At 42.4% G+C, this 27,394-nt stretch overlaps 1 protein-coding gene across 5 annotated transcripts in view; it reads right to left on the bottom strand.

The window, feature by feature from the left end:
• Window positions 1-17,353, bottom strand: part of mef2aa (myocyte enhancer factor 2aa) — an 83,660-nt gene extending 66,307 nt beyond the window's left edge. For 4 of the 5 annotated variants that reach the window (XM_080762598.1, XM_080762595.1, XM_080762599.1 and 1 more), the window contains exons 1-2: window positions 17,107-17,353; window positions 10,328-10,446 (exon numbers count right to left, since the gene is read on the bottom strand). The gene's annotated coding sequence lies outside the window, so the exon portion shown is untranslated. Of the gene's footprint in view, window positions 1-10,327; window positions 10,447-13,615; window positions 13,773-17,106 lie in introns of those variants that run through there. The other variant, XM_080762596.1, reaches the window with a different exon arrangement.
• Window positions 17,354-27,394: the final 10,041 nt, after the last annotated feature.

Consider the following 27,394-nt stretch of genomic DNA (forward strand, 5'->3'; position numbering starts at 1 on the left):
GTTCCAATATATTAATAACACTTGCTCAGCCATTTGCGCCTTTCATCTCTCCGACGTTGATGGACAACATCCAAACTCCGGAGCATAGCCACGACAGTTAGTAGCTTCCTGTGTAAGGTAGTATATCCTAACCACGACCACGAGGCAGTGGGCAGAGACAGCACTCAACTTCCTGCCTCTCCACTTCCTGTTATTCGGGACACTTCTTAACATTGCCCGCTGCGGGGGAGTCGGGGAAGGGAAGGGGAGGGAGGGTGGGTCGGGTGGGCTGGGTTGGGAAGGCAGAACAGGAGGGGCCGCCTTGGGGACACCCTTCCTCTCTGATCCTTCCCCTTATTACCTTCCTGACTGTGGGCCGGAGACTAAACAACAACAGGAGCCTATCTCCTGTGGCTTCTCTACGTGTGCTTATTATGTTTACTGGAAGGATCATTACACAGGCTGGCCGATGTGTGCGCGCGCTGCACTCAGTCCCACTCTCTATTCAATTACCAGGCAAAGGCCTTTCCTTGTTATGGTCAGAGCTGATAATGACTTCAACCCCCCCCCCCCCCCCCCCCGCAATGCCCTGCCTGGACCCCCTTCGATTACATAAGGATGAATCACTGCTCTGATCACGAGTAAATGTACATAAAAAAATGAAAACATCACGCTGATGAAAACAGATTGAAGGCTTGACAAGATGTGGCAATTGTACAGTCTGCGGAGCATTGATGTCGGGGTGGCAGGGTGGTGGGGGGGGGGGGGGCATGGGTTCTCTGAAATAACCCATGATAGCGTTTAATATGAAAGCGTTAACACATATAGCTCGGCTCCAAACAGCTTCCGGCAGACTGTGGACATGAAAGTAAAGCCAAGCCTAAAATCCACACAGTTCTACTGATTTATTTCAGCATGAGCCTTAGCGTAAGTGCTATAGGAAATGAACATCAGACTCTTTGTTCTTGCTTTCATCGAGGGGTTGTGCTGTACCTGCGAAAGGGGCTGCTGGCCTGAGGGGGTAGAGTGGAGGCGAGCCAGGCCTCTCATGCGCTCCTCGCTCCTTTTGTGTGGAGGTCTCTTATCTCCCTCTCCAGCAGTGAAAGGCAGGATTGTGGCCCCAGCAGCATCGCTAGTGTTAATGTCTCCTGATGCTAATCTGACACATGGCTGATCCCCAAACAACCACTGTCTGCCTTCCTATTTACACCCTGCTCCCCTTTTCTGTCTGTCTTTCTTTCTTTCTCCCTCTTTCTTTCCCCGTCTTTATTTTATTCGGTCATACCTTTTTTTTCTCAGCCCATCATTCCCTCACCTCAGTTTCCAAGGCAACTAATGAGATATAATTAATAAGATCTATCACAGGGGTGTGTGAAGAAAAAGTGAGAAAGAGGCTTTGAGAAAGCGAGGGAGCTGGTGGGGTGGCGTGTGCGAAACATGGTCCACACTATAGCACACACACTGCCTATTTAAAACATTGCTTAGGGGGACATTATCTTTTCAGACAATGACTCGCAGTACATTTAAAAGAGCAGCTTAAATCATTTTCACATGAATATGATGAGGGTGTGGCGTTGAGCATGTTTTCATTTCCACAAAAGAGGACCCTTCGGGCCAAACTGAGATGGGAACATTCACAGTCGACTATCCAGATCCGTGAATGTGAAACAAATTGCCAGTAGATTCAAAGCCAGTTAGGAACCAATCTGAGGGATGTTCTTGCTTTATCTTATTAACCACTTTCCTACGTTGGGCATAGATAGACTAACTTGTTACTAAAATGTAATTTAAAAATTAAATAGCAAATCCCGACACATTGTGAGCTTGTAGATCAGCTATTTTGGAATCAACATTCTTCCCGACATTAAATATGAAATATTGAACCTTCAATAAAATCAAGATGCATTGTTTGAGATAACAGACAGGTGGCCCATGCAGTTGAGACAGTCACACAGCCGTTGACAGCGAGAGGCGGCTACAGCTGAAAATGGCACCCGGGCAAAGGCAACGAGTGGTTAATCTGCCCTGATGACTGCTAGCACACGTCAACTCTCCACTGACCCAGCTGTAATCCCCACAATGGATCTATGCAAGTTCAAACAATCCTCTGTGCTGGTAGCACCTATAGGCTAGGGTTGGGGCTGGGTCTTGTAGACAGGGACCTGGAGACAGAAAGCTACTTAGCACCTCTGAAATGACATGCAGAAGGAAAGAAAGAAAAAAAGAAAGAAAGAAAGAAAGAAAAAAAGAAAGAAAGAAAGAAAGAGAGAGAAAGAGAGAAAGAAACACAGGATGAAGCTGTGACTCTCGCCTTATCTCACTCAGAAAGTGTTACGGCGTGGCAAGCATTACGACCACGGGGCTAAATGGGACGACATCGCTCTCCAGATAAACACATGTACAGAAGTGGGAACAACAGCAATAAGTGGGGAGGGGGGGGGAGGATGGGGGTAAAAAGAAGCAGTTAACCAAAGGACATCAGATGCTGACAGCGTTAGCAGACAGACACCCTCCATCTCACTCTCACAGCGCTGTCAGGGGATGCGAGGACTCTGCAAGGTGACTTTGACGAAATGCCTTGGGGTTCCGTGAGAAAATGCCATTGACATTACATTAATATCATGTCTCTCTTTTCTAACTGACTTAGCACCACAGAGGCCTGGTTACTGGGGGGCAATGCTAAAAAATAAAAAGGGGCAGCAGACGTTTTGCGTCGGTTTCAAGGAGCGGGGAGATGGGATCTGAGGACAGCAGCCATAGGTGATAGTGCCATAGTGGCACCAAACAGGGCCCCCGGAAAACAACACAGATAAAACCAATTCTTTACTTTAACTTCTACAGGCAAGAGACATTTATACAGTAGAGCAAGGTCAATGTTAAAGTCCAACCTTTGGGTCTGGACTGTGTGTGTGTGTGTGTGTGTGTGTGTGTGTGTGTGTGTGTGTGTGTGTGTGTGTGTGTGTGTGCGCGCATGCACGTATCCGCCTGTGTCTCTTCGCGTTTGCATAAACGCCTGTCTATGAAAGGCAGGCAAATACGAAGAAGAGCAAGAGAGTCGCGGAGAGAAAAGAACATGAAAGTGTGTTAACCACACAGAGCGATGTAAGGGAAACAGTACTAAAACCTTGGGACGGAGGAAGCACCCGGCTCCCATCCTATCCCACCTCTGTGGTAGCGTGTGTGCGGTGCCGGCGTTGTAACATAATTACTGCTGGGACACTTCTATTCCCAATGATCCATTTGCGTCAGTCAGGTTTTCGAGCCCAGCCAATGAATGGATTCTCAGTTTCTCAAGGATAAAGAGATGACCCTCTCCTAACAGTTATATCCATTTCATGTGGAGAAGCCACTCTCCTTCTCAAGGTAAATCCCTTGATGCGTATTTGAGTGAAACTTTTATGAACAAAGAAAATGACGGTAACTTCCTTGATACAAGGGTAGGGTGATGAATTATGTCTCATTAAAAATGAATGCGCTGGACAACTGAGAAATCCTAGATCCTAGTGTACAGCTGCTAAAAGATGCTTGGAGCGTGTTTAACATCTCCATGATTTTCTCATTCAGTGTTACTAAGAAACGAAACACACATGGTTTGTGTAATGTATTGTGGAGTAGGATAATTGTTGCTCTACCATTGCCACCACGCTTGAACCCATTATTGACTCTAAATAAATCGCCTCTAATCAACTTAAGTATGCCATGATATAACACTGAAATACACTTGACAGACAAGTGGTCACTGACTCACTTCAAATTAACACCACTGGTTTAACAAACTATGTCTCTGAGCAAAAGTCTCCCTCCATCATGAACATTCTTCATGACAGTATGTCATTTCCACAAGTCAATTTCTTGACATGGGGACAACGTCTGGAATTCAACATTCTTCACGGATGAGCACTTGTGTCACACAGGTTTTGGATCCAAAGTCTTGTTGATGTGACTACCTACAGTGCAAGTTTTCCTCAAAATGCCCACATTTGAACGTTATTAAAAAGGTGAAATTGTTTACAGTTTAATTATTTTATTTCAGATACATCGGTGACATTGGTGATCATCTTTTTATATCAAAGCTATCGCTATGACAGATACGCACAAATACCAGCATGTACGTGGCAGTATGCCTGATTCTACACAGTAAAATTGTAACACTCCCGAAAATTGGCAGTGGTCTGATGGCGGTGGTATGTGTCAATTTACATCGGTTGTCCATCAACAGACGGACTTCTCACCGGGGAAAGATAATAACGTCGACACAGTGGGGAGTAACAGTCCCCCCCCTCACCCTCACCCGCCTCCCTCCAGGCACCCTGCGAGCCGAGTTAAGTGCCATGGCAGCCGTTTGATGTTACACGGACTGCAACTCCGAAATGGTAAACAGCGGAGATGAATCGAGATCTTCCTCCTGGGGGAATCCGCTGTGTAAGGATATTAGGGACGTTATGCATTAATGCGTCTCTGCCACTGTGCGTTTACCCACTCTCAACCCCCTTCTCGGAAAAAAGAAAACCCAAAACAAAACAAACAAAACAAAAAAAACAACAACACAAGATCTCCAGATTAAACATTCAGATTCATACTTGGCTGTCTCACCCTGAGATACTTTGTTTGATCATCTGCGCTCAGACTTAACAAAATAAACAGCAGGCTAAGGAGAGAATACATTTTGTGATACACAGAATCGGTACGCATATTATTGTCTAAGGCTGCTGTAGCTCTGTGCCTTCGGCAGAGAATGGACGTTTCCTTTTAGCGGGTTGGAGGGAAAAAAAAGTTTTTAGAAAAGGCTTAGGATAAATATTTGATTTTCTCTCCCCATTTTATCTTCCACCCGATTCCGCTGTTCCAGTGTTCCATTACATAAAAGGTTTATGCAATCCAAGCAGCATGGACAGCCATGACTCACAGCAACAGTGAAAGCATAGATTCGATTTTCAGTGTTTTCTTTTTTTTACTTTCTTGTGGGTTATAAAATTAGTCTATCGACAACAATTCCACTTCGGCTCTAATAGAAGATCTGAAGCTATAGCTTTTGAGTTATATGATAGCTACACACTGTTAACATGTTTTACATGGTTCAAGAGGATGGATGAACATATATATATACACTACAGTGTATGTGTGAAGTATGCTCAAATACTCGGAAGGCTATAAATAAATAAACAAGTAAATAAAGCGAAAGACTTACTCATCCATTCCTAAAAATAATGTATCCTGCATGCCCAATGAGACAGGAAGCGGTTGAAACATGCACACAAGCGCCGTGGCAGGGTGGTCGTAAACGCCCCCTCATCCGTTACTTTAGCACCGAGCCAAAGTTCAGACAAGGTTTTCATTCTGAATTATGGATGTGATACCTCAAAATAAATATCTCCTTTTTTTTTGCTCGACCTGTTCCAACAGAATAATGTAAGTATCAACAGAGCCATAATGTCCCTGAAAGCCGCGTGACTGCACATTAAGTTTCAAATAAAGATCATAACAATTTCTCTGCCAGTGTTACTGGTACCTTTTCGACAAATAGCTTCCAACCAAAATGTAACGTCTTCCATTCTTTCTCTCTTATCGATATTATAGCCTTTTTCCACTAGGCGAATTAGCATGAGGTGTATTTTCAACAGCAGCGGTCCGCATCCAGTTTCCCCCAAATTTAGGTGATGTCTGCAAGCCCTGAGAATCATGTCACATGAGCACTGTTACGCAAACACACCCAAGGTCCAATTGACCGAAATTCACTCGGCAGCCATTTTGCTCTTGTGTGCCCTCTTAACGCTCCGGGCAGCGGTTGGGACAGAGACAGAGGCTGGGGAGAGAGAGAGAGGGGAACAAAAAAAGAAATGGAGAGCAACACAAAGCGTGACGCTGAGTACAGTACAGTCAGGTGGCAGCTCACCACCACTGGCCCCGTTTCTACGTTTTCACCTGGATCTGCAAACCCACCGAATGACACACAATTGGAACGGGCACTGATGGGAGAGAGGGAGAGAGGACAGAGGGTGACTGGTACTACAGTACACACCTCCTCGTCCTCACACAATGATACAGAGTGCTGGGCAGTGCATGAGGCTGCACAAGAAAATTTATGTAACTATGATAATGTGATTGTGTACAAATCAATGTAACTAATGGGTCCATTTAGTTGCATTTGTATACGCTCTCAAGAGTTACACAAAACAGGTAAATTAGCACTAAAAGGGATTGAAATAAAGATGAAATAATTCAAAACCTTGTATGTCATCTACCACCCGTTTTTCTTCTCTTTTTCAATACAAAATAGAACATTCTCCATGGACTGCCATCGCGGAGGGTGATTTTACTATGAGCGTGTTGTTGTAAAGTTTTCCCGGGTAGCACGCAGCAGCCAGAACTGCTGCTGAGGCCCATTGATGATGATGTCATGGCTTGTAAAAATGATATATCCCTGAACCCGGTGACACGCTGTCAAATGGCAGAGGTCAGGAAGACAACTCCAAGATACTATCAGGATTCTGTCCCCACTGTACAGTACAGTACTGTACATCCAGTACTGCAACTCTGAGAACTGAGGGAAACAAAAAAGATCACACAGACCCTGCAGCTTTTACAACCCTACACACCACAAATCATGCTTTCATAAATTACCACACGTGTTAACCAAGCTCTAGTTCAAGAGGGAAAAAAAATACATAAGACAAAGCGCTGTTCGTTCGCATAGTAGAAATCAAGGGCCTTTCCTTGCGACAGTGAGAGGACGCAACTTTGAACCATATGCTCTGAGCCCCAAGGAGGACTTACTGTATAGCAGTGTCCAGGGCAGAGGAGGGGGCTGTCAGGGTCACTTCCCTTCCTTCGTTCATAATGCTAGTGTGTGTTCTCTGCAAGATAATGGGAAGAATCACATCCCCCCCAGCTGTCCAGGTTCAGAGGGCTTCTCTAGACAGACAGAAAAACAAGGATATAGCCACAGCCTTCCTGCAGCCCACGGGGCCAGTTGCAGCTGCAGGAGACCCGACTCTTCCCACCATTGGCTACTGGGCTTACTAAACAGACCTGCCATTGGGACTGTGACCCCACGGGTCCCGCAGCTGCATTCACAACACCAGCCACTGATAAACACAAGCCACATAAGTTATATTTCACACCATGCATGCTTTTAGTCAGATAACTGCAACTTCAGATATACAGTAGTTTAATTTCATTTCAATGGGAATCGTTGTCTTCGTTAACAGAGCCTTTTGTTCCAATGCTCCATCCTAGTGACCCCACCTCCTATTTGACTGTGCAGGGCCCTCATAAGACTTTGAAGAAAGTTTTCGAAGCACATTATTCAGCTGTTAAGTTTGTTTGCATAAAATACTAAACACTTTTATGCCTCTGTGCACACATAGAGCCAGAGAAGTGAATCCTCCAGCGAGACATGCTGTTTAAGATGTACAGTACTGCATCAGGAATTCAATACAGTGGGGTATATTAGCAATCACATGAGATCTTTTGATCTAGTAAATTAGATTATAATATATTCCTTTGATTTATGTTTTTTCAAAGTCTCATTAAAATTCAGTCAAATGCAACTCAGCAAAGAGATATCTTCTTTAACTTCCAAGCCACAATTGAACTATCAATTCCAAACTATGCAGGATCCTACTTTAATAATGTACTGTAGCCTGTACAGTGCTGTAAAACAGCTAAGCTGTAGCATTGCCAGCTCTTCTTTCACCTCCATGCTGGTACATTAAGTCGTTTGCTGGCCTGTTGACAAGTTTACTTGTCCGTTGATATAAATAATGACTAGCAAACAACAGCTCGCCAAACCACAACACAGAGTTTTTTTGGGGGTGGGGGGGGGGGGGGGGGGGGGGCGGTAGGCTGCCCGTCGTACGAGTGTGGCTCAGTTTTGAGATGAGGCACAGTGTGATGCTGTGGTTTTGCTGGCACAGAACATCACCAAAGGAAAGGAAAGGGGCATGTTACAAATGACTTGACATCTCACAGCTATTATACCTTTACTCCACCACATGCATCCACAGTATGCCCTCACAAACCACACCTGCTAAACATTAAACAATTGCCAGCATCCACAGGAAGCAACATATAATGTGCCTTGCGAAGTATTTCACATAATAGAAAGACTAAACCTACAACAACAGTAAAACAATGTGTTGTCGTGCTGTGCAAATTCAGTGTCAACCACTTAATTTATGTCAACCACTTGTATATGCATTTCATACTTTGTCGTTAGGATTGTGTCGTGCAAAATTAGTACTTTCACTATTTTTAAAATGCTTATTTACTTATTTACTTCTTTGCCTATAATGACGTGCCCAAAACAGTGACACCAGGTTGAAAATGGTTAACTGGGGCACTGTTGGGCACTGACCGGGTGAGGGCCAACATGGACGTGAAGCAAGGGGCGGAGGGGGGCAGGTGGGGAGGCGGGGCAGGGGGGGGGTTGTCGAGAGAGACGAGGATCATAGTGGTGAAAGAGGATTAACGAGAGATTTAGGCTGGAGGATCTTACTGCCGATTTTCCTGTGTGGCCCTGGGCTGAGGGGGGTAAGGAGACTTCCGTTCAGTCCCCTCCTCGGCATGGGTGAGGCGGGGGGACGACGACACAGGAAGAGACGGTGCAGCGCTAAGCCGCTCTGTCCTGCTCAGCAGCACGTGTGCTGAGTGGGCCAAACGGGGTGGCTTACTACCAGCGGTCTCAGTCAAGGGCAGAACAGTTGAAAGGTCACAGCTAGCTGTCTCACTAGACAAACAGAGCCTTAGCCGGTCATATATTCACTCGCCTAGCTTGTGCCATGGCTATAATAAGGGGTCTCTGAGGTGGCGTCGTTATTGATATCTAATGAAGACCGTTGTTGATGCTCGACAGAGCTTCCGGTTGTGTCGATTGAGTTGTTACTTACAGTGTTATCTATGATTTCGTGATTATTATATTATATTTATTATAATTAGTTGTAATTATAATAAAATATTAAGAACACCTTAACATAAAGACAAGTAATAAGAGTAAAAGTTGACCCTCTATCAATTAACTTGTTGATATCTGAAGATTACATAAGTAAGTACCATTCAGCAAGTTCATGTGGTCTGATGTGGGACCAGCCCTGGACATTAATCCCCCCAGACCAATGGTTTTAAAGTCATCATCACAGAACATTAAGGGGCTGCCTAATAGAGAAGAGACTGTAGGGCCTTACAACCCGGCTGACCATTTGATTTGGCACAGTCCTGATGTTTGCAGGCTAAAAACTGAGGATGTTTTGTGTGTGTGTGATTGGGGCTTAAAAGATGACAAATATTTTGATATAAATTTGAAATGATGATTTTGCGTGTTTGCAGAACGTGTCACTCATATCCTAAGGTGAGACTTAAGGTTAAAAATACATTTGATGTGGTCCCCTGGGAAGGCAGGGCGCCAATAGAAGTTCAGTTCTAGATTTCTATTTTGGGACCCATTATTGGGGACGAAACAGGAGGGATGAAAAATATCAAATGAATTATCGGTATGCTATTTCTAGAAATAAAAAAAGAAAAGAAAAGGGACGAGTAACAGTACTTTCCCTTTAGTCTACAGGGGGCTCAATTTAACTGGTCTAAAGAATTATCTGCTGGGCTCAAGATTCTGCATCCAGGCTCCAGGTCTCACAGGAGAATGCTGGAATCTCCAGATTGATGATGGGGCTCCAATAAACGATGAATCATGTTGCTTAGAGAGGTCTTTGTCACCAGAGAGAACGTTGAATGGACAACAAACACAGTAATATGTTGTAGTTTCATCCAAGCCAGTTATCTCAGAGAATGATCTAGTACACCACTGTGACCATGGTGAGGGTAATAAATTAGTTGAACTAACTTAACTTCCATTACTTAAGTAACTCATTTAGTTACTTAAATAATGAACATTTACAAAATGAATGTTTTCTTAATGAAAAGCAAGAATGTACCGTAGTCTTGTAAACGTGCATTTTTTCTTTGTTCTTCATAAATTTGTTTCCCACCAAGTCTAAAGTACTGAAATTACCTTTTTTTGTTTTGTCCTGTCTTACAATAAACAAAGGTGCATTTGATATTAATTCTACTCTAGACTAGAGCAATGCTGTGTTTGCCACAAGCCACGTGCAGCTGACAGCAGCTCAATTCCCCCAGTGTACAGTATATTCATCTAACTCAATGATAACAGCTATTTTCCTGTACAGCTGCCAGTTCAATGCAACTACAAACAGGCAGTAAAAATGAAAGCAAACAGTCACAAAGAACCGACTCAAACTTATGGCAGAGAAAGATAGACACACACAACTACAATGTGTTCTTGAAACTGCATTCAGTATAGTACGGTCAAATAAGAGGAAAAATGTTGACTTACCAATAATTGAAAGTGCAATATCCTCTTCAATGGACCAAGAATATTCCAGTCTCTCTTGCTTTCTCAACGTTTTCCTCTCTTTCAGCTTTCTGACGTTCTGTCTTCCTCGGGAAAGTGTCCTGGGAGTGGAGGAAGAGTGGAGGGGGGGGGGGGGGGGGAAGTGTTTCACTCAGTGATTCAGAGGCATGGTGTAAACGCCAGCATTCTCTTTCTGACAACCGGCGTTAATTGCAGATCTGACTCGCCCACACACACTCCACATTTTCTCCTGGAAGGAGAAGTTGAGACCAGGCTGTGAGATTTGGAGTGTGGTGAGAGAGATGCTGCAGTCGCCACCTTTCCTTCGCCACCTTTCAACTCAGAACTTGACCCACATACTAAAACGATGCACTGACACGCATCTACTGTACTTAGGCGTGCTGTGCACACCAAGCATGCCTAATAACAACACTACTCAATATAACCAAGATTTAAAGTCATCTGATCATATACGTAGCATCTTGCTAATCTATCATACAGTGTATTATCCTCAGCCACTGCAGACTATTCTTATTAAGTATAATATTGTCGATTTCAATGCCTTTTACAAAACTCTTTTTGCAAAATGAGTTTGAGTTAACTTTCTTTTATGAAATGGAACAATTTTCAAAAATCTTCATTAAGGCTGGATAAACCGTAGCCTACGCATAAAAAACAAAGCGATGGCTTTGTCTGTATGCTCACTGACAGACATCGCTGATTGTCATACATTGAAACGATAGATAGTGAAAATTGTTGAAATGACATTCTTTCCATCACCACTCAGTGTGGCACTTATCCACACACATTAGACATAAGAGGTCACGTGATGTGGACCATGAGCAACAAGGCCCATTACTGGTGCAGCCCGGGGCAGCGTGCAAGCTAATGACTGCAGATTGGAGGGTGCTTTGTTGCTTTACTTCAGAAATCACCAGCAGCCTATTGGGATGGCTGTGTAACTGCCATTGGAACAGTGGTAAGCTGTAACAGACACCCAATATGTACTGTATGCCTTCATAACACTGCCAAGACAGTGAAGACACCTGCCCCTGAAAATAATTGTCAGTATGCAAGGAGCTGATCTGATAACCTATATTACCCCCACCTGATCTGTGGGGTATATAATGTGGGCAGGAGCAGGGATGTATCTAAATATGTTTACTAAATTCATCGATAACAAGACGATAATATAAGTTTTGTGGATATCATATACATACATACCATACATATACATACATATCACATACATACATACACTCAGTATATTTATTTTTCTTTTATAAATAGTTGAAAATAGCTGAAATAACAGATTTACAAGTTCATATCGCGATGTATTATGACCCGTTGAGCTTGTAGAACGGATATTTGAACATTTGTTTTTACTTTATTTAGTATTAAGTATAGGGCTTAAATTATTAAAACACAGAAAAGCCAAAACTCACAATATTAAAATATTCAACATATCAGACGATATCTATTATCTAGTATCATATCACGATAACGATATGTTGATATAGGCTATTGTCCAGCCTAGGCAGTAGGCAGGAGTAGAATTATTGTTTTTTACTATATCCAAGTCAAGTTGCCATAATATCAACCCTCATACTTACAGTAAATGCAGAGTGTAGGTAAATCAAACCACCAAAATAATGGACTGACTGTACATAATTATTTTTATTTAAAAATTATAATCAATTTACAATTGCAGCGAGCACACAAATAGCCTATAACATTTTAAGAAATTGTTACATTTCCAAAATGCTGAATTTATACCAGTGACACTGACACTTAGATAGAAAAACTATATTGTAGAAAGATGTCTGGAGTATTGCCAATGGCTTTATTCTTCTTTCTCAGTTCAAATTACAAGAGCAGTACTTGTAATAATACTGTAGTTGCAACATACAGTATGTTCAATGTGAGGAGAATAATTTGAGAAGGTCAGGTTTCTGGTGGCAGTGGAGACAGGTCATTATCTACTGTGGCTAGTGGTTCAAGTCACACGTCTCCAATAGAGGCAAGGAACCACGACCCAGCAAAGACCCAGTCATGTGACTGCCATTTAATCAATTTCATATTGGAATAATTTGATATCTAATTATTGCTTAAAATTAAAATGCAGATCCTCAAAATGGATAGGCCTACCTTACATAATAACTAATCTTTAAAGTCCAAGATTATGTAGGCTATTAGCAAAAAATGACAATATGCATAGGTCTGTCTGCAATATACGGCATGATGTACTATATTTGGAACAACACTTTTGTTTACAGTGCATATCTCGATTTTCTCTCATTGTTTAATTTCCATCATTTTCTTGAACAACAATTGAACTATTGGTACCATCATTTTCTTGAACAACAATTTAACTATTGGTACTATTACTATTACTTCATGAAAAGCAAAGTGACTTGTACTGCTTGCATGCAACTTGGCCCATGAAGTTAAAAATATTTTGCATTGAGTAAGTATGATAAAATGTCTTCAAAAACAGGATTATTAAAAAGGACATGAATGGCTTAAGTGAGCGAAAAACAAGTTTTAGGACAATCTGCACTTAGCTGACCAGCACCATCTAGATTTCAACATCAATAATGCCAACCACTTAAACTAAAAAATAAATACTTATAGGGGGGGGGGGGGACAAAACTAGTTCTCCTCGGGGGTTACAAAGGTCGGTTAATGTGCAGTTAAAATGTCAACTGACTATTTAGTTTACAGTAAACTCGCCGCATTATATAGTGTTAGGCTGCTGAGGTGTAAATTGTAGCCTGGTGTGATGGTTATAAACAAACCAACTACTGTTTTTTGCCACAACAGTAAGCATACTGTACATGACATAGTAAGATTGACCACACACACACACACACACACACACACACACACACTGACACGCACACCATATTAGTTTTATGGTGGTATAGACTATCATCGTTTTCGAATCACCCCGGAGTACTGTCTGTTTATGATGAAACCTTTAAAAGTTTATCGCATAAACTGACAAGACAGTCCAGTTTTTCGCGGACCCGTAACGAGCTGCAACTCACTGCCAACGGACGAACACGCGTGTATGGCGTTGCACTGATAACTCATCATAACTGCTACAGTTAAATAATATTTAGAAACATATATATCCTCGCGGTCTAATGTCCTCGCGTTCCCCAAATCCACTCTAGGTCTCCCTCTTGCGCCGTCCCTGCCCAGCACTTATTACTACAGTAGTATACTGCCACACTCTGCAACATTGTTGCTATTTTCGTTACTCACCTTTACTCCCAAGTCAGTCGCTGGATATAGATACCCTGCTGCTATATCGGTGGCTCCAGTGGATAAACGTAATTTCAGTCACATTTACACACTGACTGCTATTTTAGGGAGCTGACAAACTCAAAAGAGCCAGTCTGCCTCTTGTCAGCGCGAGACTGAAACTCCTCCCCTCGACTGACGAATAGCCTAACAGGAAAGAAAATCAACGGTCTCGGTCTCTCTCTCTCTCTCTCTCTCTCTCTCTCTCTCTAAAACACCAGAAAAGTGGTCAAACTGCCAACATATTTGTGAATGTTAACATTTTAATTGATTTTAAACGGCTCAACCAGTGTCATCCAGCACGTCATCATCATACGTGAACTTGACTGCCCTCTGCACATATTATCATTATCCCGGTTTAAAGCCAAATGTATGTTATAACTTAAAACTACATCAAATATCGTGATAAAATGACACAGCCTACTTAACTTGGAGAAACTGTCACTGTCAGATGACAATCTTATGACAAAATAGAAGAGGTGTGCTGTGCACACACACACACACACACACACACACACACACACACACACACACACACACACACACGCGCGCGCACACACACACACACACACACACACACACACACACACACACACACACACTGACTATTTGTGGTGAAGTGATAGTGATAGGATATTGGCACAGGGAATGCAATCCAGTCTAAACTTGTGTATGATTCTTTCTGACTACTTTACTTTCCTAAATCATGCGGCGCATGCAGGCTTATCCCGTTAAAAGATAACTGACGTCATTTCTCTAAGACAACAGCGGAGGCCTTTGATGTAAAGGACAGTCCTCTCATCCAATTGAAATCAGCAGCGTCTTTTGAGCAGCCAATGGCAGAAGGAAGGAAGGTGGAAGCCGTCTCTCATATGCCAGTGTCACGTGTAACGGCAGGATCTGAGGGAGAGGTGTGGTGGGTGACCGGGACTCGTTTGTTTTTATTTGGGGTTAAAGAAACAGGTGGAAATTCATGGATGACATAAATCTTTACTAGTTAAGTTTAGTTGTACAAGTAACTAAGAGTAAAAAAATATTTAAAAACAGCACATTTAGAGATAATCGAGCACATGAAAGAGCATCCTAGCTCTTGGGGAACTTTGAAGATGGAGAGGACCACTATATTTCCAAACTCATTCCAGGGGAGTTGCATACACTGTTGTGCAGAAACCTCTTAACTCTGTATTTTAACCTTTTTTCTAAATGAATTCCCAACTTTGTCATTCTATGTCATACAAAAATAGCAAAAATAGCTGATCTAGAGCTGTTTTTGAATTGGAATCCTATTTTCTTTGCTACTTTGAATTGGAATCCTGAAAAGTAATTTTTTTTATCAAATTTCAAATGCATTTAGTTATACTTATGTTAACGTTTATGAACATATAAATAGTCCTACTAAATCAATACTGAAATCAATAATATATCAGATATTAATCTGCGGGCCGCATTAAGTGAAGGTGAGGGCTGCATGTCGCCCCCGGGCCGCCAGTTGCCCAGTTGTCTATCGCATTTCTCTGATAGAAAAATCAACTTATGGAGGGGGTGGGGGGATTGTACAATATAATGACCCTCTCTTGTTGTTTACGGACATTTTCTTACTTGTACTTTCAGGGATAACAATGACAGGCGGATTATGTTGTTTGAAACTTTCATCACATAAAAGTCCAAACTTTGATAACATGATTCAGCCAACCCAAGAATCGTTAAACCAACGATCGAGACAAACATGAAGAAATGCACTGTAATATGCTCATCAATAGCAATACAAAAGAGAAAAGTATCACTGACATATCTGCTACTGTGTTAAGTATTTTCTATACTGTAAACATGTACTGTAGCCCTTAAGGCCTGAGCTCTGCTCTCCCTCTAGGCTCCTCGCTCTGGGCTGTTGTCCTGAAGATGCTTGACGTGAGCTGTGCACTTTCATCACATCAATATACTGTACAGTACAGTAGTACCTTTGCAAAAAAGTCAGGTGTATCTCCTACTACACTGTTTTTGAGTGGTGCAACCACTCCTATAGACAGCTATGTGTGTCCCTGGGTCCCTGGCTGGGTCTGTCCCTGGCTGGGTCTTGGTTTTCACAACCAAGTGTCATTGTTGCGCAGCCTAACACACACACACACACACGCACACGCGCACATGCACACGCACACGCACACGCACACACACACACACGCACACACACACACACACACACACACACACACACACACACACACACACATTTTCCTTAAATATATACCACTTTCTGGGAGAATGTTGAATTTTTTCCTCACCTGCTGTTTTTGATGAAAAACTTGCTTTAGATTAAATTCTATGACCACTCATAAGCCCAATAGCTCCTTCAACTACTGTAATTTCATTGGTTGAAATGTACCAGGCAGCAGATGTTATTTAAGCATTGGATTTCATCATCACTTCACTTCACTTCAGTTCTACATATAGCATTTTCAATCATAGATTACTGATTACTGTTTTGCAGCATACACAGCAAAGATGATTACAACCTGTTGTATACCCACCTCGCACCCACACTGAAAGTTGTACATTTATAGTACAATTACAAACTGCCACTGCTATTACAGGCAAACATAAGCATCTCAACCTGATAGAGAATTTGGTTTGTGGTTTGTTCATAATTTAAGAAATCATTATATTTGTTCAAATGTATTAATAGCTGTTGTACAAATAGACTGGGAGACTTAAACATGTCAGAGAAAATAGCCCCTATTGTTCAACTTCAGTCATGACTCATGAAGCAGTTGTCATGTATTAGTCGATGTCAGTTCAGGCTGATGCCATCTGACAAAATGGATGTATCCCAGACTATACTGTAGCTTTCAACATGTTTGCAGCAGCACTTTAGGGTGCATGCAGAGGAGCATACAGCACAACGTTCTTCTCATTCTAAAAACTCACTTCTACAGTGCAAATTATTTCTGCATTTGCACTGTAGAGTACAGAGTAAAAGTTTGGACTATATTTGGAAGACAGAGGCATGTATTTGCATCGGATATATAAATTGCCTGAAGTGAATTGAATGTGTTGTTGTGCTGATTTGAAGTTGTACCATAATATTGTTGTCCACGTCACCACAAGGCATAATAGCACATGTTGGATTTACTGTAAAAAGCTGATGTTAATGGTAGTATTGTTTTAACCTGAATCAGCATATGCTATACATTACATTGTGTACAAGCAGTCTTGGCATCCCCTTTTTGTGGACTTGTGCCCAGAGTGCACAAGTATAACTAGATATGTGCACATACTAATTATATAGAGAACTTAGATAAAAGAACAATTTCCAATTGCAAGATACATTAGCTATACATTTGTGAAACAACATCTATCAAAAATAATCAAAGTATTATGACTAAATCAAACTGAGGGCCACATCTCTTCAGTTTGAATGGGCACTATGCCAGTGTCTGTGTCATAAAGTGTCTCACCTGTTTGGCGTGGTTGCATTTATGCCTTCACAGAGCCTGCTGTAAGGATCTCCAAGACCATTTTTTGACTTGCTTTATATTTGATTTTCCTTTTATCTACTGTAACACTGCCCTTCTTCATTCTCTTGTCTTTGTTTTACTCTGCCCCTTGCTTCACCTCAAAGCCAGACCAGCTGGCTTTGGATGCTTTCGTTTCAAGCCCCTCAGAGGCCTGACTTCGCACCCTGTTCCTCGTCTCGTCCCTTGGTCTTTCTGCAGGGAGGGAGAAGGGGGACAGTGGTTTGAAGGGTAGGACCCCAGATGGACGTAGACATGTCGGGCATGCGTTATGTGACAGGGCTTGGCCACGGGGCTCAGTAGACCAGCCTCAGCTGTCACTCATCTCTGCAGAAGGTGTGGCGGGTTTTTGGCTTTGCTTTTGCTTGTCATTAATACAAGTGGGGGTCAAACTCAAATGGCGTAATTTCCTAGAACATTACAGTATAAGTCAAAAATTGAAGCATCCACATTTTTCGAAAAGCTTATAAGTGCCTGCTTATATAGACTAGTTATAGGGTACTTCGATTTGACAACAAAAGATGAATGTTTATTTTAACACAAGATGTGACATATTGAGAATACAAAATTAAATAAATACATTTTAAGTTTAAAATAATCTAAATCCCCATTCCTTCCTTGTTTTCTATTGAATGGAATAAATGTGGTTAATTTGTGATTATCTTCCTTCTAAAAAATAAAAACTTAGTGTACACAGTAAACTACGGAAGTAATGCATTTCATCAAGTTGCACACGACACAAGATAACAAGTCGTTCCAGCAGGGCTTTGAGGCGAGACAGCTGGCATTTCCAACATCGTACCAAGACCACAAATAGACCCAGACACTTCTTTCTCTTTCCAATTAAAAAAGGGACTACAGAAAACACACCCCTTATGCAGTGAGCTTTATTAGACAATATGAGTAAAGTTTGATCTTGTATATGTTATTGAAGGAGAAAAAAGATATAGATGCTTATATTGTAAATTAGGACGGGGGGACGGGGGGGGGGGAATAGATCCCAGCATCAAACAATTTCCTAAGACCTCAATCTGGCCACACAGCCCAGAAATAACATTTCATTATCTGAGTCTCATTAAAATGGCTTCAAGGAATAACCCTCAAAAACCCTCTCCAATCTCTGGTTCTTCACCGACTGCACTCTTCACATTCAATCATGGGATACTGACAACAAATGACACGGAACAATCAATGATTTAATCTGTTTTGGTCAGTTTTGTAAATACTCTGTTAGGAAACCAAATCTTATTTCCGACGTTTTCCTTCTATATATGCGAAGGAGTTTATGTAAATCTTCAACTGGATTTATCGAACAAATGTCCATGTCTATCATAATTAAGATAGAGGACAGGAAAACATGCAGGCATACGTGCAGAAGGTCAGTATCGTTAGCATTCTCACAGAAATCACACAAAATCACATGGTCATTTAAGATAAAACTCAATCTGGTTCAATTGACCGTTTTAAAGTAATAAAACTTAACGTCCATCCAATCCGCAAAAAATTTGAGTGATAGGATGCATTTCAACTAAGTTGTCTCTGAGCAGACATGTGGCTATATGGGTTAGATAATCAAGTTGAGGGTCTAAAAATACTCTGTCTCACAGTCTGGATCACTTCTCTCATTACCCACTGTAATTAAAACTAACCAAGGCCTGCCAGCTCCAAGTAGCGGGGAAGAGCATGCAACTGTTAATGTGAAGGCATGGCATGTGTAATAAAGATCCTGTGTAATATCAGTTCTCTGGGGGGAAACTGAGGCAGACATACATACAGTAATGGAGCTACAAGCATACGGTTACATGCGGGTCAATCAAAAGGCATCCAGTTACTCATGGTGGCCAGACATGTACTGTAGCTCCAAAGAGCATAGCATGCCTTCCTATACATGAGAATACTACATACAGTAGTACAAGTATTTATCTGAAAAAAACAAAACAACAGAATGCTGTATACCAGAAAATGAAAGTGAAAATGACTTTCCCAACAGCACCAACAACAGAATAAAAAGGACTTGCAATGTATTCAGAGATGTTGTTGTTCCCTTCTTTAAGATAGTGTTTAACAGTGCAAGTTTGAGGATATACGCCACGATATACAGCAGCTTCTGAGCTATTCTAAAGACGCAATGTGATGGCATGCAGGAGTCTTTATAATGAGTTGACGATCTCTCCTGAGATTAACGGTCTCCAGGGACCAGGTTCCTGAATCGATTCAGCTCTGTTCATCAAACCGCTGAATGCTTCTTAACTCTGTGAGGCAGAGTAGCAGTCATACTCTATTGTCTGTTGTTTGTTTTGTGGACAGACCCATTCTCCTATATGGTGCACCGTGCAGAGACCCAGGCATATAACACACTACTCCCTTAATTACAGTCTTTCTAACGTTTCACAGGCTCTATATAGCTTCATTTATAAAATGTAGCCTGTGTCGTACTGAGCTCATTAAAAATTGAGCAAGGTCAGAAATGAAGCTACTCTAACCATTATTCATTTTGTCCCTAATTTCAAGTATTATTTAATTAATCATCTGCAATGGCTGTCAAATAATTCATTGTCATTTAGGGTGATATTAGCAGATTTCGGTGATAAACATACCGCTGCTGAAAACCGTCTTTGATTTAACCACTCATCGCTATTTCTTTGTCAGTGCCAGACACAGTATGAACTCTGTGTTAAGGTTTACATAGTCGTGGACATGAGCATGGTCTCAACACCGGGGCTTGTATTACTGCGATCAGCAGTAATAAAGTATTTCACTTCAAATTCATGTCATAGTATTCTGGATCTAAAAAAAACAAAAAGCTGTGTGTGTGTGTGAGTGTGTGTGTGTGTGTGTGTGTGTGCGTGCGTGCGTGCGTGCGTGTGTGTGTGTGTGTGTGTGTGTGTGTGTGTGTGTGTGTGTGTGTGTGTGTGTGTGCGTGCATGCGTGCGTGCGTGCGTGCGTGCGTGCGCATGCGTGCGTGCCACCAGATTCAGCAGGTGCCATCATGACACTTTCTCACCATCTTCAGAGCGAGGACAACTTGAGGAAGAGTCGGATCAAGGGAGCCTGCCAAAGGGAGTGCGTGGGTGAGACCAGTGTAATTTCTGCCTTTCAACCAATTCTCCTTGGCATTTTAGCCATGACTCCACATCAAGCTACTGCCACTGTAATTCATTTTGTCACATTGTACAGAAAGAAAGCTAAAGATATCTGGATATGCCACCGCTGTTTACCCGCAGGCAGTATTTAGAAAAGTCACGCTGTTCAACGCGCACAATGCTGCTATAATGTTCAGGATTTTCCAACAAGATGGTACTAACTGGGTCCTCAGCAGGTAGTGCACAGAATATGAAGTGATCTGTGGTGCCAAACCTTGTTACTAATCCCAAGAATATCATATTATTATGCTTTTATTGGAGCATAACATTTTTATGTTCATCACAGCGCAGTGAAATATACATGATGTTTGTTTAAAAAGAAAAACATGTCTAAGATAACGTTGCAAGTAGTAGATACTTAGTCTAAGCTTTGTGACTCACGCCAGGCATTGTCTACATCCAACTATAATCCATGAGAGATAATTTGGTATTCATGTTTTACAAATGCGCTTGAGCAAAATCCCAGAATCTTTTTTGGCAAGTGCAGACGAGGGGGCCGCTCGCACGTCATCCACCGTGAAAAGGCAGAAGGGATGGTTGGGGCGAGGCATGGGGGCTTTGTTTTATGAACACAGCTGAAAGTCAGTGCCATATCCTCAGCTTTGCTTTTCCGCCTTTGTCACAGACTTTGTCTTTCCAGTGTTTTAACTGGTCTCTCAAAGGTAAATAGAGGCTCAACACTGGGGTGGGGGGTGCATGCAGTTTGCCTACAACAGGTAATAAATTTGCGTGTCAGGCCTGCGCGTCACAGATTAAACACGCTTTGTTTAGGATGATTTATGAGTGCGATGTCGTGCAGGGTGCACTTGGCTGTGAGGGAGCTCAAGGTTTGATGGCGGCGAGGGGGTAGCAGGTGGGGCGGTGGGTTGGAGAGTGTCAGATTTGTCTTACAGGAAGACTGATCTGTAGCTGCTCCGAGGGTGCCCACTGCAACACACACCTCTGTCATTAATCACACGCAGCCTCCGAGTATGGAGCGCTTTGTCTTTTCTCCTCCACTCAGACCAGTGCTGCAAGCTGTCACCGGCCCGAGAAAAGCTTCCTTCAGAGGAACTTCTCAAGGAATAAAAGAAACTGACTGGCCCTTCTGAAACTAAGTGTATTCCCACAGAGATGGAGAGAGAGAGAGAGAGATTTAAAGCGGCAGCGCTCAACAACATCTCCACCTCTCCTCGTGGTATTCCAGCTGTTCCATGACAATATTCCTAGTCCTACCCGTTGACCTATTTGTCACACCCATGTCCAAGGCGGCAAAAAAGAAAATCCATCAATACCTTAAGAAGTCAACTGATCTATAGGAGTTCTTACATTTATATTGCACAGTGACATGTACGGCTCACTGCCTTCTCTCTGATAACGCAATCGGGGGCTTTCAGAATCAGATGTCTGGTCTGGATACACAGTATTACAGACAATTCACTTCTCCTTGGGACGAAAGGGCTGATTCAACAGGGAGCGCACGCAGCAGGATGTGCTGAATTATAAACAGTGGTGGAAAAAGTACTCACGTGTTTTATACTTAAAAGTAAAAGTATCAATACTGCAAATACTCCGTTACAAGTATTTAGTCCGGAATTAAAAAAGTACTTGAGTAGAAGTACAAAAGTATTGGCATCAAAATGCACTTCAAGAATCAAAAGTAGAACGTACTCATATTGCAGAATGTCTCATTTCAGGTTTTCAAATGTATAAACATATTTTGAAAATAGCAGATCTACATCACAATGTGTCGCATTGTGAGCTTGTAGATGTCTGTGTGTGTGTGTGTGTGTGTGTGTGTGTGGGTCTCCTTTTCTCTCTCTCTCTCTCTATCTCTCTCTCTCTCTCACACACACACACACACACACACACACACACACACACACACACACACACACACACACAGTGATACAGCTCTCAAGAAAATGCAAGGTCTCACCAACAGTCCGACATTTATCAAAAACAGAGACCAAACCTCCCTATAATTGGTTGAATAGTTTATGTTACGTAATTATTAATGGTGCATTCGAGGAGGAACAGTACAATGATGGCCATAGTACATTGGCAGTGGCAGTAACAATACATGATGACCCTAGTAGTATATAGTGACAAAAAAATGTTGCAAGGTCCTGAAATGAGGACAAAAACATATTACCGGTACTTAAAAAAATATCTTTCAAATAATGAAACCAATAAACATTATGACAAAATGCTGTGGCCATACAGTAGCACGGTGATAGTGAGGACACAGGGACAGGACCACTGCATGTCATTCCTAAAAGTATAGTAGCAACAGAAGATACATGAACATAGGGACAAGGACCTGGTATGGAATGCAAGTCAAAGACAAACATTTCTAAAAGATAATGTGGAGACATTAATAGAGCCATGAGCCATTTAAATGTATAGGCATATACGCTACTATGGCCTCTGTGACCTCCATCAAACTGCTTCGTTTTCTTTTCCAGGTGTGCATTTTAATGTATACTGAGAGATTCCTTGAAACTGTGAAATTGTCATGTCAAAATTTATATTTTTGCCTCATTGAAATATGGGATAAAATTGGCCATGTACTGCATGTGCATCTCATAAACAGTTAATTTTTGAATAAAACCCTAGTTGGTCAGGAAGGGGAGTAACGATCTGTCAAAATACAGCTTAGGTCCACAAAGGCATGCTTTCACTGCGGAGGGCCAGATATGTGAAGTATATAATTGCACGCACTGTTTAACATTTATTACATTCAGTACACCATTGCGGTTTGTTTATCGTAACATCCCGAGCAAACAGAGTTAATGTGTGCCTATGCAAATATTTGCGGCACTATATCAAATTCAGCGACCAAATTAGGGATATCAGAGAGGCCAAATAGGGTCGTGTGTGAAATAACACGGTTGTTAGTCCATCCTGTGTTGCATACACAGATTGGCCTATCACATGAGTGGTTGAAGTGTTTGCACACAGAGCTTTGCCGCCTGCAGGCTCATATATCACACTGTGCCTTATTAAGAGATTTAACAAAATGTAGCTTTCACTAAACACTGAACCCCCCCCCCCCCCCCCCACACACACACACACACACACACCCCTTTTCAACCCTGTACAGGGCAGGTAGTCTTCAGGATGTTCATTTTAACATAACTCTGCCTTAATGACTGGACTCCCTGAACAGTTATACTGTAGACGTGCTGAGTTAGAAACAAAGCGCTATCACTTTTTACATCTCGCGTCCCCAATAGTATAGCGTGACTTCACGTTATGTTTTAAAAATGAGACAGCTATACTATATAACCTAAAGTGGTCTTTAATTGTTTTGCCACTAAATGGTTTGAATTCAGTTCATCTGTGATTATCATCTGGATGCAAGTTATCAATTAAATCATTCAAAACAATAAATATAGGCTAAGGCAATGCTAAAAGATTTTGTCAAGAAAATACTGTTTAACTCATCAAGCATTATATACTGTAGCAACATAACTTTTTCAGAAAACACATTTTTAGAATTGGCTCAGCTCTAAATGTGTTAAATTAACCAAACAACACCAACAATTGTCAACTTTAACATAGTAACACAATATGCGATACAATATTAAAGGTATATTCAGTGATTTCACATGAGCCAAAAAAAATGGCAACTAAAAAATACGTTTTTTTGTTATTCATGTCCTCACTGTATTGCATTACTGCTTGTTTTTAATGTTGTTGCCTTGCTTTTCTTTTATTCTCCATTTTTCTGTAAAGCACTTTGAGCTGCATTTCATGTCATGAAAGGTGCTATACAAATAAAGTTTTATTATTATTATTATTATTATTATTATTAAGGAGTTCCTTCCTGGCATCCAATCAGGATAGAGAGGGGCCTTCTGCCAATCATGATCGAGCGGGGCCGGGCCTTGGTGTGTGTGCTATTGGCCTGTCGCGTGTCCCCCCACTGTAGTGCGTGCATGTGCACATCTTGTTACCGGGGCGGACCAAATCACACAGGCACACAATCATCCAGTCAATGGTAGTCTATATGGTGCATTTATAGCATCTTCATCCAAAACACTTTACAATGTGCATTCAATTTACACATTCACACACACATTTATACACCAACGGCATAGGAAACAATGCAGGGCACCTACTCATCGCAAGTAATTATGGGGTTAGTCCGTGTCTTGCGCAAGGACACTAACACTAAAGCCACTGATCCTGGAGAAGACCGGGATCGAACTGGAAACCTTCTGTTTCCCACGCAGCCGCTCTACTGAGACACTGCCACCCAGTGCTGGGATCATACAGTTATTTAGAGCAGTGGTTCCCAAAATGGGGTCCTTGAGGGAGTTCCAGGGGACCCCAGCTAAATGGTTAGGAACCAAATGGAGTTAATGGTCCCTTATGGTCTGTAACTCAGAGAGTGTACAAATGGAACCAAATGGATTTGGTTCCATTTGTACACTCTCAGAGTTAAATTGATTTTGATTTTGATTTTACAATATGCATTGGGGTCCCAGAGATAGAAATGGCATTAAATAGGGGACCGTAGCCTAATTCAGTTCAAACTGGGGGTCCTTAAAATGGTTGAGAATCACTGCTAGAGCTGTAAAAGTCTTCTCTTATGGGGGTCTCTGGCATATATTTTCAAATGGGGGTCCGCGGGCTGATAAGTGTCGATTTGGGGGTCCTTGACATGAAAAAGTTTGGGAACCTGCACTGATCTAGAGAATGAACAGCTCCGCCAATTCATTTCAATGACAGTTGTTCACAAGCGTATGAAACCAGGCCCCCAGAGCGACTGGCCCGCAACGTTGAAGCTGCTAATACCCTACTGGCCAAAGCTGGGAATGCAGGACGTTCCGGGACGTTCATGGAGGTGGACGGACGTTCAGTGATGCCATGACGCAAAAGTGCGTCAAAAGTGACCCGAAAGTACCTCTCCTTCTGCATTGGCTCCAACTTTGGAGCTAATAGAGCGGGCGCACTAGCATTTTAGACGATAGACATGCGCAGTAGTAGCATCCGAAATGTGAAAGTCTTGCATTATCAGATTTGGCCACCAGGCGACTGGTGACTGGTGACTTCAAAGATCCTCCGCGGGGGGCTTGGCTCGGATGTCAGCATCTCGCTAGCACTAGTTTAACAACATTATGTATTGTCATATTGTAAACAAACACATCTGAAATAGATTAGAGTACACACAGTAATGTGACTGTGACATAGTCATGTACAGCCACGCCAGTGACCACCCCCCCTCACATGACCCTGTCTAAGCTATGTGATTGGTTAAAAAACTTGAACCTGGATTTGATTGGTTCTGGCCACAGACAAACCTTTCCATCACAAATTCTCACTCTGGGGCGAGACAATAATAACCGCAATGTTATTATGAGCTCTGGACATAATGTTGCCTACAATTATCTTTCTCTCTCTCACTCGATACTGAGAGGAGATACACAGCTCACAAAGATTTCAACAGACTCAAACTGTCCAGCTTCAGAGGATTTTGTTGGACATGATTCTGTTTTAGAATTCAATGCATTGCATTAATTTGATGTGTACAACAAATGATGCATTATGAACTTGAAATCCAGAGAGGAAACTTTTGTTGGACTATATTTGTTTTTTCTTCTTTTAAACATGAAGAGAACAGAGGCTGTTCCATTAATTTGCACACATGATGGTGGCCATACTACTGTAAGTACTGTAACATCATGCTGTACCAAATTCCACAGTCACACAGACAACAAGCCAGCTACTCATATTTGATACAAAAGCAATGAGCAGTGGTCTAAAATAGCCAAACCACTGACCCATAAACCGATTATCTTCAGCAGCGCAATTCCCCATTCAAACAAATTCATTGTGATCATTTTGAAAGTTGTGTGTGATGTATGCTGGGTGTAGCCCTATGTTCTCTGTATACTATTCCTGCACTGGTCACCAAAATAGTAGAGTCCATTTTATTATAGCATGCTGGGAATTCCCCTCTATTTCCCATGCTCTTGACCTCCCACCCCCATTGTATGAGCGAGCACGGGGTCCAGGGCCGATGGAGCCCATGCGGCTCTGCCAGGGCTGACAGATCGGCTCTTCATGCCCTCTGCTGCTCCGTCTGCACTGCGGCTCCATTGTTCTGCCCTGCCAGGCCCAGCCATGGGGCACACCTCACCATTGTGTCTGACAGACCTGCAACCCGATACCACGGCGGCAGGCGCCTGCTTCCATCCCCGCGGAAACAGCACGGGCGCATGTATCTGTGTGTATGTGTGCGTGTGTGTGTGTGTGTGTGTGTGTGTGTGATGTGTTTGTGTGCATGTAACTGCTGCATTACGGCAGAGACGGCTATGCTACATTGGGTGAGATATGAACATGAAGATATTTCCAACCTCTGTGAGTCTTTTGCTGCTGTATCGATGCCTCGTGCAAGCATTCACTGGTTGGCCATCGGGATTGATTCATGATGATACAAGGAGTATCAACAGTGTGTCACGGATAGAACACACAGTCAAATCCTCAGTTCTACATGCTCCATTTTTACACTCTCCGAGTTAAATGAACACTGAGCATTTTACGGCGTGGCAGGATGCAAGCCTCCAGTACAAGCCCACCGCCCCCATTTTTGAAACACGCGCACTCCTAGGCCTCAGTCACATCTTTGGCGCACGAGGGGGGGGAGGAAAGGAGAAAAAAAGAAAATCCTGACACCCTCCCTCTCACCTCCACAGAGAAGTGAGAAAACTGAACCCGAGAAAGCCTACGGTGCAGACACAACACAACAGCCCGTGCGCTTCAAAGCGGGCCCTAACGGAGCGAGGGGAGGACGAGTGCCGTTGCCGTTTCACAGAGGAGCTGTGCTCTTTTCATGCAACACACAAGATGATTAAAGAGTTCAACACAGCAAGCAGACTAATGACTCCACTGGGCTCCAACGGGAGCTCAGGAGAGACGAAGGCAGGGCCTCTGGAGAATACGCACTGAAACCGGGATAGGCTCTAAAATATACAAATTTATTCATCAAAAATGCAATCTTTTTATGCCATCCTTGTGCGTGCGCACGCATGAGTGTGAGTCTGCGCAGGTGGCAGGAGAGAGGGAATAAGGCAGAGGGTGAGAGAGAGAGAGAGAGA

The sequence above is a fragment of the Protomyctophum bolini genome, assembly GCF_963924005.1.
Source record: "Protomyctophum bolini genome assembly, chromosome: 4".
Classification (NCBI taxonomy): Eukaryota; Metazoa; Chordata; class Actinopteri; order Myctophiformes; family Myctophidae; genus Protomyctophum; species Protomyctophum bolini.